Source organism: Anneissia japonica, unplaced genomic scaffold (genome assembly GCF_011630105.1).
Source record: "Anneissia japonica isolate Jap-2015-1 unplaced genomic scaffold, ASM1163010v1 scaffold288018_len440701_cov179, whole genome shotgun sequence".
NCBI classification, from domain to species: Eukaryota; Metazoa; Echinodermata; class Crinoidea; order Comatulida; family Comatulidae; genus Anneissia; species Anneissia japonica.
In genome coordinates this window covers 295989-312992 of record NW_022690319.1, presented here as the reverse complement: position 1 = coordinate 312992, position 17004 = coordinate 295989, and the positions used below count along the sequence as shown (strand labels likewise).

At 33.5% G+C, this 17004-nt stretch overlaps 1 protein-coding gene across 1 annotated transcript in view; it reads right to left on the bottom strand.

The window, feature by feature from the left end:
• LOC117099892 (uncharacterized protein DDB_G0285291-like) overlaps positions 1–16774 on the bottom strand; it is a 44089-nt gene extending 27315 nt beyond the window's left edge. Inside the window, exons 1-2 of the mRNA XM_033239416.1 lie at positions 16652–16774; positions 3376–3533 (exon numbers count right to left, since the gene is read on the bottom strand). The gene's annotated coding sequence lies outside the window, so the exon portion shown is untranslated. The remainder of the gene's footprint in view (positions 1–3375; positions 3534–16651) is intronic.
• Positions 16775–17004: the final 230 nt, after the last annotated feature.

Here is a 17004-nt window from a genome sequence, read left to right as displayed (position 1 = left end):
CCCCCACCTCTTCTATTTCGAATTCTTGTATCTGCCACTGTCAATCTTCTGGAATTGACTTCTTCCAACTTGGGAACCCTGCGTTTAGTATCTGTGAGAAATTGGTTGCTTAACTGTGCCCTAAGAATACAAAGCACCAAGGAACACTGAGCAATATGAACTGTCGATTGATTGCCGCAATGTATATTTTTAGATGCAGTGGTAGTACAATTTTAAACAGTGAGATATGATACTACTAACTGTACTCTGTATAGAATATACATTGTCATCGTTATTTCTAAAGTGCATTTGGTCAACTTTCTTTATGAATACGAAAGGTTATAATATTGGTTGTGATTTGAATCATGTAAATAATTACGCGAAAGTGAACTCACCTCCCATGCTGTGGGACAAGTGTAATTGGGCAGGGCTATGGGCTGCCCGGAGCCTCTCCGAAATTGTAGGCATTTGAAAGGCTTGTTTGATTGATTTTTGTAGCCTCATCATTTTGTAAAGATTATACAGTATATGAATTCCCTACCACCCACCCACCTCACTGATGACTTGTGTTGAGCTCTTCAATGTGGGAGAGGGGTAGGTAGATATCCCCAACAGGAAAAGCTTACAAACTTCAATATCATTCCAGTATATTTCTATTTTCTCTCCTTTCCCTTCTTCCTCTCAACTCTCTTAATATTTCTATGTAACTATACACTTGAAAAAAACAAACAGTACATCCTTGTGGATGACAGTGGCCATGCTACTTTTGTTATTCCTGGGCTATAACTTGGATTTTCTTCTGGTTGTTTTTTTGTATATTTTTTGTATATGTTTTATTGCCAAAAGGAATAAAATAAAAAAATAAAATAAAACATGAGTACTGGATGCAGTGTAACTATGCAGTGTAAAAACTATATTAAAATAAACTTGTACAGTAGGTCATAAAACACAGGTAAACATGGCAAACCATGTATAATTAATAAACAAAATAAACTTATTTCCTTTAACACTTAAAGTAATAGAAGAAGTACAGGGATTTCCCAGATATATTTATAAAGCATGCACTGACAAACAAAACAGAGCAACATCAACACAATACACTAGCTTTTATTGACCACCATTCAAAATGAAATAAAAAAGGGTCAGCATAAATTGAGAACAGAAACCAATGGAAACACACACCCAGTACAAGAACTTCCTCTTATCAATGCTATTTTTAACAATTTTTTTTTTAACTTCATCATCTTTTAATCATATAAAAGAGTATAAAAAAGGTGTCGTGTGATATTTTTGGCTCAGTACTGAATCATTTTTTTTTATTCAACTCTTTTGTTCTGCTAAAAATTCTGCTATCAATAACAAGCTGTTTTCACTACAGTGCAGTATGAAATGTATTTGGATTTAACTAACATTGGGGGTTTGTATTTATGCATTGTTCCAGAAATAAAAATGATAAGAAAAATGTCAATTTTAGATTATTATTATAATACCCTGGAATTTTTCCATACCCAGCGGCACTTTGTACAGTACAGTGTGTTAATAGAGTTCTTCTAGGTCACATGTATTTAAACACTGAATTATTAGATCAATATTGTATAAAAGTGAATAAAAAAATGTTTGTGGTTGGATGATTATCCATCGTACCATAAACAACCATTAAATTTACTTATTTCAGTTATAATACCAATGTGATTTGATGTGTGGATAAAATGGTAAATAATCATAATTCTAATATTACTAATATGGTTCAAATAAATTCAAATCAATGTAACATTTATTTGCATATAACAGAAAATGATAATTTTATAATACAAAAGTAACCAGGGATGTAGTTATGGTGGGCGGGGCCAAACAGTCATGAAGTTTTCCGCTCCGTCTAAAACTAATTTCATGGCCCCTTTACCCACCTGTATTAATCTGATTGCCCATCCTTAAAATCCACTCTTATTAATTAGAGTTTACCAATGTTATCACCCACCCACTCTTAAAATGTCTACCCCCACCTATTATTAGTTTTCTAATGTACAGCTACAACCTTTAGTAACATACAGTATGCAAAATAAGGAAGAAGGCAAAGCCCAGAGAAGATATGGAAACAAATCTTGTATTGGGACAGCCTGAAATAAAAAAAACCCAAAAAACACAGGGACAGAATAGGACAAAACAAGAAACAAATCAACAGAAAACCAGTGAGACAAAACACTACATATTGGATTTAGACTAACTAGCCGAGACAGGTGGCAAAGTGGATCGCAGCGATTAAAGTTGACATATATAACGCAAAATGGTTTTAGTTTTATTTCTATTTAAATTGAAGAAATAATGTTTAACATGCAATACCAGGTAGTAAGCATTAGCTTACTGTATGATTTCCATTATTCAATGACAATAACACTTTATCAAACACAAAAATATTACATAAATTTATTTACTATGTAATATAGGCCCTATTAAGTTTCTTTCCAATTAAATTTATGCATCAGTACTTTAAAATATTCCATCCTTGTACATATCACTGAGAATCTAATCCATTAAACATGATGATACAGTAAATGAACTGTGAGTAAACAACTCATTCAACTAAATGAATACAAATTCTGCAATAACAATTGTTGAGTCAGAGGTCATGGTAGCAAAATAAACAATCACCATAAACAAATATTTATTACTATAATAATAGTTCAATCACTATAGTGATATATGTGCAACAGACATATTGTTACTAAAATTAGTGAGGTTTTCATCATTATAATTAGTGATACATTATATCAACTTAGTGATACTGATGATAAATATAACATCAAATATGTTCAGCAAAATTGAAAAACAAAACATTCTGTTTATCACTATTTAGTGATATTTTACTACTTAATAATACTTTAATCACTATTTTAAATACATTTACTTTTAAAAATTGTTAATCAAATTTTTAAAATCTAAATGTCTGTTTTGAAATTTTATCACTATTTAGTGATATTTTAAATTCATTTAGTGATGATACATATTATATCACTATTTAGTGATATATTATCATTAACATATTTACTAGGCTTACCAATTGTTAATAACAATTTAAAAAAATCAAGTATCTGTTTTGAAATGTTATCACTATTTAGTGATATTTTATAATCATTTAGTAATATATATATATATCACTATTTAGTGATATATAATCACTATTTAGTGATATTATCATTAACATATTTACTAGGCTTACCTTCAGTTTGGTCACCCTGTAGCTGGTGTATTCCTCCACAATAATTATCAACTAGCATTTCAAAACTAAGTATCTGTTTTGAAATGTTATCACTATTTAGTGATATTTTATAATTATTTAGTGATATATATTATCACTATTTAGAGATACATTATCACTAAAATATTTACTAGGCTTACCTTCAGTTTGGTCACCCTGTAGCTGGTGTATTCCTCCAAAATAACTATCAACTACGAGCCATTATCGCAGGGTTTAGTTCCGACACACGGTGAGCAATGCAGATCTTTCCAACTATGGCTCTTGAAGATAAACCGATAAACAGACGCACAACGACTGTCTAAAGTAGAAAGAAACTCAATAAACACACATTACTCAATGAAGCACATTAATGGGCTGAGAATGTTAAATAGGGAATCTCAATCTCATTCAAAAGGGAAATTTAAATACGGTGTGATGACACTTATTGTGATAATTTAACACAACTACCATTGGAACATATATGCAATACATGACAGAGCACTTTGTGAAAAAGGTTTAAAGTGCAGTCACTCCATAGAGCATATAGGGTACCTCCGCCCTATATCTGAATACACAATAATACAGGGCATTTAAGGGCGATTTTATTTTATTTTATTTTTTTTATACTCAAGAGGTAGTCTCAGAAAAACAATTTTTAATTTGATGACTTGCATTAAAGAATAGTTAGGTCCAGTGGATATGCTGCTAAGTTTTAGCAAGTTAATCACACTTTGTTACATTTTTTGGCTGCTGGAGTAGGAGACATGTACCACTTTCATAGTTCTCTGGATCGTCCATTGAATTTATTTAGATCATAGAGCAAAGTTTGCTCTATGTTTAGATTAATCAACAGAATATGTGTACTACTTAGTTACCACACAATACTGCAGCCTAAATACTCTCTTAAGTAAGAAAAAGGAAAGAAATGATAAGGAAACATAAGGAAGGACAAGGAAAGAAAAGATAAGAAAACATACGAAAGAAAAAGGAAAGAAAAGATAAGGAAACATAAGGAAAGTTTATGAAAAGATAAGGAAACATAAGAAAGGAAAAGGAAAGGAAAAGAAAAGATAAGGAAACATAAGAAATGACAAGGAAAGAAAAGATAAGGAAACATAAGAAAGGAAAAGTAAAGACAAGGAAGCAAAGAAAGGAAAATGAAAGTAAAGATAAGGAAACATAAGAAAGGAAAGGTTAAGAAAAGATAAGGAAACTTAAGAAAAGAAAAGGAAAGAAAGACAAGGAAACAAAGCAAGGAAAATGAAAGAAAATATAAGCAAACACTAGGATGGAAAAGGAAAAGAAAGTTAAGGGAACGTAAGAAAAGAAAAGGAACTTGGGATTGGGAAATACAGGCAAGGGTCATTGGGAAAAAAAGGAAAGAAACGACAAGACAAATACATAACAAAATGTAAACAATGAATAGTTAAATAGATAAGAAATCTAAAATAAAATGGATAAAGAAAATGGAATGAGGTTGAGATAAAACTTGGTTGACATTTAAATAATTAAACATAAAAAAATAAATAAATAAAAATTAATCATACAATTAATCTGTTTTTTGTTTTGATTGCAAAAGATTTTCGCTCACTGTTTTAATCATCTTTTCTTGTAATGGTTACAGCTTTTACTTTTAATGTAAAACTCATAGAGGTATATAGCATTCTGCGCTTATAAAAATTAGAAATAAATAGAATATCTGCCTAGGTCCAGACAGTGTGTAAATCAATGATGTGCCTATATCTGGTCATGATGTGATGTCATCATGACCATATTTAGGAACGCCACATGTTTTCGTCAAATGAAATCTGATAGTTAGGACAGCGCTCTACATTTTGAATTTGCCCGTATTTCATAATTTGGATCTTGTCAAGTACTCATTGCTGCATTATCGGTGCTCAATTTGCCGATCAATTTATCGATCTTTAGACATATAACTTTTGTACCACTGACGATCTTCGGCATTTGACTTGATCAACGATTACAATAGAGCATGCAATAGCCTACATTGTACAATGTTAGCTGCTACCTATAAAAAATTGCGGTATATGTAGCAGGAAATTGCAACAATCATACATAAATTTACTACTCTTAAATGGAAAACGAAGATGAATAGAAAATATATTCATTACAGGTAGGTACGAGCCGATTAAAAATATTATAACAGCATAACTATCGCTTTCATATGTTAATGACTTCATACTGTAAGTTAAATTTGACGCATCAATCATTGCCATGCGACAGGGTAGTACCTGCTGACAACCTAATACATATTATCTTTACTTCTCAGTGGCAGCCTATTGTACCTTGTTATTAATTGATTATTATGGTTTACAAAGTATATTACCGATCTAGTTGTTTACCTATCCATTTCAAGATGCTTATTTGGAGCCCTGGAAAATGTATGCAACTGCACAACTAGCTGTCATAGGCAGTTATGCATATTCTGGAGGCATTTAGGGGAAAAATAGGGGAAAAAAAAGGGGAAAAAAAGACTAACTTGTTGGGCTATATAGTGTACAGATAACTTGCAAGCATTTCATCAAAACGATTTTCAGAACCGGAGGCACAAACAATTTTTTCCAGGCCCATTTGAGAATGGAAAACCTTGTTTGGTGCACAGTGATTATTTAAGAGGAGGGTTGCATAACAGAACCTGTGGTTATGCTTTCACATTTTACTGATAAATACTGTATGTGACACTTGAAACTACAGGAAAACCTAAAAAATATAAATATGCAATTTGTGGGACAATAAAAATTCATGTAATTAAGTATCGGTTTCTTCCCCAAGAAACATCATGGTACTGTGATGCTGGGTATGTCTCCTGTGACGCCTGACACTTGGCCGCGATGCCAGACAATGAGTTGTGTAATATAGGCAGCCAGCACATATCAGGCCTAAAATAAATGTCGGCCCATGTAACAATTTTCATACAGTAGGAGCAATCCGAATTTCAAGGAAATAGAGCATGTTCTGTACCAATATCAACATAATGATCTCAGTCAAAAAACTGGGTTTTTTCATGCCACACTTTTATAAAAGCAAATGAATACTAAATGAATGTGGTGTACATAATCATCCCAGCCAGGAAATAATGGGCCAGGATTTGAGTAGAGTGTCAATGTCTAGACTTCAATTTTATAGTTCTATACCGTAAAACCTCGAATTGAACTTTGGATAGGCTTCTTTTCGAGGCTACTTTTGCAAAATAAAGGGGGAGGCGGCTGATAAACAGTATGATAGATAATGTGGTCAATATGGCTTCAGAAATTTGCCAATGGGGTCATGCTACAGTAGTCTGACAACAGTTCTGAGCCAAGAAGATACTCAGGTCCTCTAGTCTAGGTCCAGTGGCAAAACCAGTGGGGAAAGGCAGGCAGATTTTAGGGTTTCAGGGGTGGTGGAAGTGGTTAACGCAACAGTAGTGGCTCGGACTCTCAATGTTGACGTTGGTGGTTTAAAACGCTCGCTGTGCAATTCGCTTCCGTCTTTAGGCAAGAAACTTTATCTATGTTTGTCTCTCTCTACCCAGGAGTAAAAATGAGAACCGACATATATGCTGGTATAAAACAGGTGTAAGGAATGACGAATCCCCAACATCCTTTCACTTTCTGGCTCAAATGCCAAGGAAAGAGAGATGGGCACTTCAGCCTCTGAGCCCATAGCTTCAGGTTTCAACTTTTACCTTATATAAAGCTTTTATACCACAATATTAAGAAACTCCAATCATAAATAGCATTTTAGAAGGACAATTGCCCCCTCCCCCCTCCCTGATTTCCTGCTGGCGCCACCACTGGGTGTGGTATCTAAAGGGTGCAAGAATCGTCAAAACATCTATTTATACGTTTTGCAATGAGCGACCTTATCAATTAACAATAGGTGTGTTGGCAAAAAAGCTGATCTTTTAGGATGTTTACTTTATTGCAATACAATTCGAAAATCTGCGAAACATATCCAGGACCTGGTACGATTATTTGTCACAACCTAAATTTATATGTTATCAAAGAAAGGTATACAGTAGTACATGACTTTGTAAAGTACGATGAATCACAGGATACATAACAATAGGAGTTCCATGAACAAAGCTGATTTATATATATTTACAAGTCTAAATTTCCTTTTCTTACTGGTGAGCTCACATTAAATAAACGAGTGAACGTGAGAAAAACATGATTTTTTATTTTTAAAAAACATTGTTGCTGGGGCGGATGTTTTGATCAATACTTGACTTGGTGTCAGCTAAGAATTATTTTTACAGCTGGTCTTAAAAGTAATTAGGGAATGGACTTATTATGTGATAAAACTGGCTAAAATTAACCAGATTATTCAAATTGTCTCTAATCATTTATTTAATTTGCCCTATTTGCACATTACTTCTTTACTTCAAACTGACCATTTACAGGTCAGTTTGACCAAAAACAGTGCTAATTCCTATTCTTAATTTATTATTCACACACATATTGAACCAAGTCTCTCATTTTTATGTGACAACAAAGTATATCATGTCTATTTCTATGATTAAGTAGAACTAAAGGTACAGTAATAGTTTACTACTGAGGAAAAACAACATTGTATAGATGACAGAGCCAATCCTGAGCACCTAACCTACTGCAACAGTGAATGGTAAATACAGACGATCAGACGACATTGCAAAAATATACATTATTTAACTAACACACCATCTTTGAGCAAACACCCGGTAAATACAAGCAGCCCAAATTAAACAGAAAGCTCGAGAGGCTTGGAGTTAATCAACATTGTTAGTCAGGCATGACTCCTGAGGAAAAACATCATACATCTTCATGCGCAAAAACTATCAAAATACTTGAATGTAAAACAGAGTACAATTACTAGACATGTTATGACACTGATAATTGATTGTTTCCACCATCAGTCATTCAGGTCTAATGTACAGTACACAACGTCCCTACTGGCTTCTGTCGGACATGATGGAATGCTGCCTAGCAACGGATGTGTAGGCATGTAATATAAACGCACTCATTACACAGATGAAAATAATGAATTATTCAAGATTCACAATTATTAATATATTTTTGTGCAATATAATTATCACAAATACAGTAGCCGACTAGGCCATATTTTTGGCATCCGATTCTTTTATAATACACGTTTCTGTTTGACATGATATTATGCTGCCTGGCAACAGATGTGTATGCGTGCAATAAACACGCAATCATTCCACAGCAGGGGTTTAGCCAGAAAAATGAAATAGGCTCTCCTATGTGCGGCCAGTGGTCCGCACATCGGCTCAAGGCCACGCCCCTCCCAAACATAAGAAAAAAATAGAAAATTATTATCATTAGAGGGCATTTAAAGGTGTTTAAATGTCGGAATTTTGTCTTCAAAGAAATAGTGTTGAATTAGCTATCACAAAGATATTTCAGTTATAGGTACATAGATTGCACATGGTTAAGGTTACTCACATAATGTTTCTAGGTTATGCAGAAGCATCTTCATCTCTCGCCTTAGTCTAGTGTAAATTCTACTCTTAGTTCCTCCGAATCGAGAGATAGGTGTAGACCTACTGAATTTTGTTGACTAATAAAATTTAACTTGTGACTTTAACAACAAATCTTCTTTATGGTATTTCATGAATTAATTATAACCAGAGTGTACAAACACCAATAATATTATGTCGGGGAACGAATCTCAAGTATTGTATTTTCAGAGCCACATGCATGCGTTGTGGGCGAATCAGAACTGTCCATTTTCCAGCGGGGTATAAATGCTTTGACATGATGCGTGTTGTAAGTGAACTTTTCGCCGGGTAGGCAATGGTTAAGCCTTACATTTTTGGGAATCGCCACCGAATATTGGTATGAAAACAACGTACAGTACATTAAATCAATAAATGTTGTTTTTATCAAATGTAAATATGATTTAGCTTTAGTTTAATATAACATTGAATAGATTTGAAGAATATAAAGAATTTGCTAAAGGTAGAACAGGCCCAATTAGGCAAGGACTAGCTGATTAGGCCAAGCCGTCACGGTAAAAGTGGCCACCCTAAATAATTCCTGGCCGTCCAAAAAATGGCCGGATGGCTCGCTTGCTAAGCCTATGCTCCACAGATGAAAATAATGAATTATTAAAGATTCACTATTTTTGTGTAATAATACAAAACAAAAGCAGCTCAGATATTTATATCAGATTTTTTCTTCAAATATAAAATTTAGAAAGGTTCAATAATATCTATTAAAGAGTATTAAATAAATTGTTCATACAAAATATTATAAATAATATAAATAAATCACTGCACATAATAGCTTTAACATTTAACAAAATCAAAATAAAGATTATCTTTTTATGTTCATTAGGTCATACATTTTTCATATGCATAGGAAGGTAATAAACACATACTCATTCTACTGATGAATTTAATATTCAAGATTCATAAAAGACCTACTAATCTATATTTTTGTATAATAAATAATACAAAATAATAGCAAACCACTGTAGGCCTACATATTTAATTATCAGATAAAACAAAATTCAGAAAGTACTGCAGTTCCCCAAGTATAATATGGGCTAGTAGGTCGGTGAATTTTACAAATGCTCATCAAAAATAAAGGAAATGGCTCCAAATTCGGCAGACTTGACTCTTCCAATTGATATAGACCAGACACTGGTCGCCATAAAGTTGAATACAAAGACCATCCTTTTAAATTTTTGTTGTTTACTGCTGCTAAAAATAACCAACAGCCCAATAATTGCGGCTAAAGTTGCTAGAGACCAGCCCTGTGGGCCGATCGGATTGTTCACAGCTTGGAGACCCGCATGATCCACAGACTCGCTGCTAAAAATAACTTGTTACATCATGCTTTATAAGTGGGCGGTCTTTGACATTGTGATGGGTGATTGGATTTGAATAGCAAATTGCGTAAACTGTTGCTGGGCAAAAATAACCTACAGATACAGAGTTATCTATTTGCAGGGAATTTTAAATAAAATTGGCAGTAATGTAGTGTATTCCTTGATCCTAAATCTAGTAAAGCATTTGGGCTACAATCAATAGGCATGAACCTAAGATACCAAGAAAGCAAGTGATGAAAACATTGTTCAAAGTTTGCGCCACAGCATCGCTGACTGGGCTGTTTCCTGCTTTAGGCAAGAGCTGGCCTGATATGGCTTAGGCGCCTAGGTCTACTAACCACAGTTAGGGTGTTCCTTCCCCTTTGATGATCGAGTCTGATTTCTTCACCGGAATGGTTTTGGATAGGCCATTGAATGGTAGGGCAATTGTTGTTCAAATGCACTGTCACTTTGCAAAAATGATCTTTTTTTTTGGTTCATGCACAGGGGAATCCTCAGGTAAAATCCCCACCCAACCACCCCCCAGGAATCGGGCCTATTTCTCGTTCATGAGAGGTGGAAAATTACCCGGGGAACTAAGGTAATGTCCAATGAAAAGCCATAACTTATAAAAACTATTATAAATAATATTAACAGAAAAACAATGGCTTTTCCACTGGTGCAGGAAAAGCCAATAATAATTACTAATAACAAAACAACACTGCTCATATTATAATGGCTTTAACATTCAACAAAATTAAAAGAAAATATCCTTTATGTCCATTAGAATGTCATACTGTACATTATTTTCATATTACAATTAATAAAACAATAATAATACAAGATTTTCAGTGACCTGCTATCACAGGATGGCCTCACCTGGATTGGTCATGTGACTAAGCACGTCACAATTAATTCGCTGGTCAAGCTAGTGTACAAAGACAACAAAAGCGCTCTACAGTACAACAAGCAATTAACTCTGACTTTAAAAGGTAACTTAATGCTTAGTGTATTATTATTAATAATTGCTAATACTAAGTCTGTATAAATAAATTATAATCGACATACCATTCTATAATATTTTAACAACCTAATAAAAAAAGGACTTATACATTTATAATTATTATTCATTTTTTCCACCATAATCCTAAACCATTTTCCCTACCACTTGGATAAATCATTTGCAAATAAAGATCGATAATGTAAGTGTAGAGTTTCCTCATTATCTACGGATGTTTCAAATTGTTGGCTCTTGAGAGCATTTTTACCAATGATGCTTAACATTCAGTGCATACTGTAATAACAAATGAGTGCATACTAATTTTATACAACAGTAAATACAGTCTTTCCTTACCACGTTCATCTTCTACCTATTTGTTACTTTTTTTTATGCCATGCTTAGCGAACCCGCCGCCCGCCAATGATGATTGTGTCGAATAAAAATAAATTTTAATTTTTGGCTAATTACTGTAGCGCACCCTCCACCATGATAAAATGAAAATTTCAGAAAAAATAAAAATTTTTCTTTATTTTTATTACACCTGCCGCTGCCTTGAAAACTCTGAAAATGAGATAAGTATATTTCTTCCTAAATATATAAATTTAAAGCATTTTCCGTCAAATTAATACACTATTAAATTACTACACTGTTTACCTGTACATTCTCCAAAAAAATTTTATTTTCATTTTTTCCTCTGTATGGATGTGTTTGCCAAAAATACAGTATTTGCTAAATAATAAAACAATGTTTTAATTTTATTTCGCCCTCCTGTGACGATCTTCAAAAAAATATGTTTGCGAAGCAAGGCGTAAAAAAAATCTTGCCTAATAGCCAATTAGATAATGACAGTGCCTAACTGTGGCTATGGTACAGTAGGAAGATTAAAAGTGTTTTTAGACGTCAATCATAAATAACTATATTAGAAGGATTTGAAATCCGAACACTAAGTATTGGTATTATAGAATGCACAGTAAAAATAAAACTAATAATAATAACAAACACAAAATAACAATAATTATTATTTATTTACTTTAAAAATATTTTTGGGTGGTCCATGTGCTTAAAACTGATCAATAAGGATCCTTTAAACATACAAGATAAGAAAATGCAGATAAAAATTCAGCATATACTAAATAAAATTAAATTCGGTAGTATCTAACAAAATGTTAAGTCATATTGACCTGATTTTTTATTCAGACAGCGATGAAGGTGAATTTTTAGATGTGCGGGACTTAGACGTGCCTGTTAGCGATGATGACGGTGGGGCTTCAAGCAGTTCTGATGGCGGAGATATTCTTGATGAAGATGAGCCTAGGCCTAGAAATGTGAGGGTAGTCGACGCTTTTGAATGGAAAGATTGCGCTTATAGTTATGGATGGTTGGGTAAATAAATTATATAACTGTGTGGAATAGGAATGTTTTATATTTGTTTTTCATTTTTTTTGGCTATAATTTATTTTTTTTCGGTTTTTGCTGACGAATTTATATGTAGCATTTTTCTGTCATTTCTATTATATTATATATATATTATATTATATTATATTATGAAAAATAATTCCCAAAAATATAAATTATACATCAAATGAAAGCTTATTCTATAAGCTTTCTTTGTTTTTAGAAACATTTTTCTGTATAATTTACAGAAAGTTCCCAAAAATCCACCAGAACGACGTATACTCAAAAAAAGCAAAAAACCTTGTTACACTGCAAAAGAATCCGGTATTCAAGGGTTTGCACTACAAAAGAATCCGGTATCCAGAGGGTTAATATCTTTTTGCACGTTAAAAGCCGTCGTAAAACAAGACTGTAAGTAGAAATTTCCCACGCAAGGTTGATTTATTCCCATGAATAAATTCTAGTAAGTCCAAATGTGAGCAGACAGCCATCGTCTTCGCACGATCAAATTTCACACTCAATGTTATTGTGATGGCGTTATCTTCAGTGTGTACGCACAGAGCATGCCGGCTACCAGTGAACAGATAAGTCAGTTTCTAAAAATAAAGTGTATGCGCGGGTGCGGTATAAACAAAGGTAGGGTTGACTGAAGTTCTTTGCGTATTGTGGTAGACATGGAGCCAGACTATTTTATCATCGTGGAATCTTTCCTTCACGGTTTTATCAAGACTACTGAATTTCAAGTAAATGGTTTAACGATTATAATTGAGAATCAACATGGATGGAATCAACATGCTATGATAGAGTATCAAATTATTCTTATAACTTCAATTTTCTTATTGTTAAACCATAAAGACAGTTTTTATTGTTAAAAATTAAAAACATTTTTCTACAAATAAAATCAAAATATTATCATTTTCGCACCTAAATGATAATCGCAAGCAGTAAATTTTTCATTGATTGACATCCTACACAGAACTCTGGCACTATCATGTTGCAATGCGTGTTGCAATTGCATGTTATCATTGCATTATTAGACACTCGTCAATTCGCTGCAAGGGCAAAAATAAGACCAAATGAGATGTAATCACTGGACGTACGCTGGGGTCGCGCAATATCCAAGAAAAAGCTGGTTCGGACATACTGTACATCAATGCATCTGATTTACGATGTATTTCAAGCTGTGAACTCGAACTTCAAAGAATTTTTAGGCCTTGAAAGACAATGTTCATTACAAAATAATTTATTACTGCACTTAACTCTTCAAATTATTGGGTGGGATGATACTAGAATTCCTCATTTTGTTTGAAAAATGACGCCAAAGTCAGGGGTCGGCTTATACCCGAGGGTGGGGTTATGGCCGCATCAGTACGGAAATGACTAAAAATCAAAATGTTCCAGGGAAAATAGCCCCTGGACCCCACAATACAGTACTGTACTGTAGTAAAGGCAACACCCCAAAACCATCCTCTTTTAACCATACAGTAAATTCCATCCTCTTTGAATTTTAGGTTTTTGTTTATAATCGCAGCACCCTGTCAAAAAAAATTATGAATCAGCCACTGGTAGAAAATATCCTACATGAAATTTTAAGTTTGGTAACATATTTCTAATTTCACATATTACTGCAAGAACAGAGAAAATTTTATTTCCTCCATGGTAATAATACATCCCTAATGATGTCATGCAGATGTGATATAAGTCGTGTCAAACTCAAAGGTGAGTCATGAATATTCATGACCCAATTGTTTATGCTGTTTGATGTAAGCAAAATTTAAAATAAAAACAAACATTAATCTTCAATAATAATAAAATATGGTATTATTTAACGACAATTATAACAATAAATAACAAGTATTATATTAAAATAACAACAATACCACAATAAAATATTATAGTTATAAACAAAAATTACTTTATAACAAGAAGGAAGAAAAAAACATTAAATAATAAACATTAATAAATAGTACAACACAAAATTCACTAACAAAAATAACTTGCCAAACCCTGAAACCTATTCAGAAGTACTGTACAGGGATGGTGTCTGGCAGGGGATAGTTTATTACCCGATTGTACATTTTTACAGTACCTAGTTATTATCTCTGTTATTTAAAAGCGGACCCAATTGCATTTCTATATAAGATGTTTTTACAAATGATAATATGAATATTTAATACTTTATAACAATATAGAAAATAAAAGATTTCAGTTTTGGCACAACATAAATTAATAATAAGCTACAGTTTGTTTTGATGTTTTGAGAAAACTACCACGTAAAAACAGTTACCAGTCCAAAGAGTAGCAATTTAGGTAGGTCCTTGTTTGAGTGACTAATAGAACTTAAACAGAATTAGAACCAATTTATCAAATATCAAACCAGAATAATTACAAACATAATCTCAAGTAAATTTTTTCTGACCTAAATAAAAAGTTTTTCTATTTGTAATTTTGCTATACACTATTTTATCAAGTCTTTTTTGAAGCAGCGCCACCAACGTCCTGCAACTTTCCACTGGGGAACATCCAGGAACCTAGTCTGAGCAAATTTCGGTTTTTTTTCCAGACACGTACCTTGACGACTTTGACAACCAAAAATCACTACAGTTTTATGCGCCCCTAATTTTTTGTTGTTTTCGTTTTGGCATTTTGTTTTCAAAGACAAGGCTAGGCCTAGACTAACTGACTACAAGAAAGTCATGTACCGGTCACAGCACAGATAAACACTGGTAAGTATGTAGCGCCAAATGCCTAGGCCTCTGGAATTCCCCCAGTGGTAGTCTATTTATTGTACATATTCTGCACAGAAATTACAACTCAGAAAATGCCCAGAGGGGTGCCAAGAAGACGGCAGGGACTGAGATCCCAACACAAGATGTGGGTATCCTCTAAACCCCCTGGCCAAACAAACCTACAATAAATAACAATATAGCAGAGTTGCCAGGTTGTCAGATATTTTTATTTAAAACTTGGCGAAAATGGTGTGTATATATTATTACATTATAAAAACTGCCTTTATACTTTTTAAAACTGTATTCAACATTTAAAGCTTAATTGCAACACCAAGTCACCAAGTCTAAATCAGGATCTATGCTATTCTGCACACTATAATTGTAGGCTTGGATTAGGCTTTAATTTTGACATTATTTTGACTTTTTTGTCACATCTAGACTCATCTTCTTCATCTGACATCATCTTCATCATCACCACCATTAAATTATCATCACCATCATCATTATCCTTATCATCATCATCATCATCATCATCATCATCATTACCATATCATTTTTATTATCATCATTATCATCATCATCACCACCATTACATTGTCATCATCATTATCATTATTATTTTCATCGTTATCATTTTCATCATTATCATCATCGTCACACTACACAATTCAATTATTATTTGATATCAAGCACAAAAAAGTAGGCCTAGGCTATGCCCAGAATAGCCTATTCTATAGATTGGCTTGTTAATTATTAGAGAGATATGCCTTCTTTTTTTAGACGCATTACAACATTGATTTTCTAATAAAATTATTATTATAAATAATGTCATAAAAATGCATAGAATAAAATAATTAAATGCAAAAATATTAATCAATAAAATTAACAAAGTAACTATGCTTACGCCGAGATGTAGTGCATTAAGATAGCGAGAGTAATTTTTAAGGTTAAGGTAAAGCCAAGTCGACCAATCAGCGCGTTGGGATTTCAATCACTTCAACTTTAGCATACTAGCCACAGCCTAAAATTAAAGAAAGGCGAGGCTACACACTTTTTGATAGGACGAGAAGACTCAAGCAGGCCAGCCATTTAATATGATTTATGATCTAGGCCTAGCTAGGCTATGCCTAGCTGATGACATCCATTTTGAGGAGAGCCAATCCAGGCTACAAAACAGGATAAAACCGTGCGTCTAGGCCTCATTTTGACTCTTCCTATGAAGAGACCTGCCTAGGCCTCGCCTAAGACTAGACAAGCTGGCCTACCATTCATTAGTTAGGTCCCCCTACCCCAGCAGCTAGGCAGCCCCCCCCCTCCACCTCTTCTAGGCCCTAGGCCTAGCTAGGCCTACTCTACGCAGCTTGCCTGTCCTAACCAGTAAACCTGTCCTAGCCTAGGCCCTAAGCCTAAGCTAGGCCTGAATTTAATTTAAATGTATTTCTATTTATTTCAATCGTTTATAGGTGATGTACAATAAGTAATTTATTCATTGGTTACCTTAAAGTCTCCAGATTACGAAATTGCAGACATACCTAGGCTAAGGAAGCCTAGCATAACATTTTTCTACACACGAAATCGGTAATTACTTCCTATTCTCTGGCCATTGGTGGCTCGCCCGTATGCCATGACATCATTGTTTTTTTGACATGGTCACGGGTCACGACCTGGCCAATTTTGTCAATACGTTGGAATATTTATATCATTGAATTTAAGTTATTTTTTGTTATTATAATTTGTAAGATTTTGTAATTTCAAGTAAAATTAGTATCTTATCTTCCAAAGGTTTATATTATTTGTGTTTTACTTGCTAATTTCAACTTCCTGCCAGGAGCTCAATATTGCTACTAGCT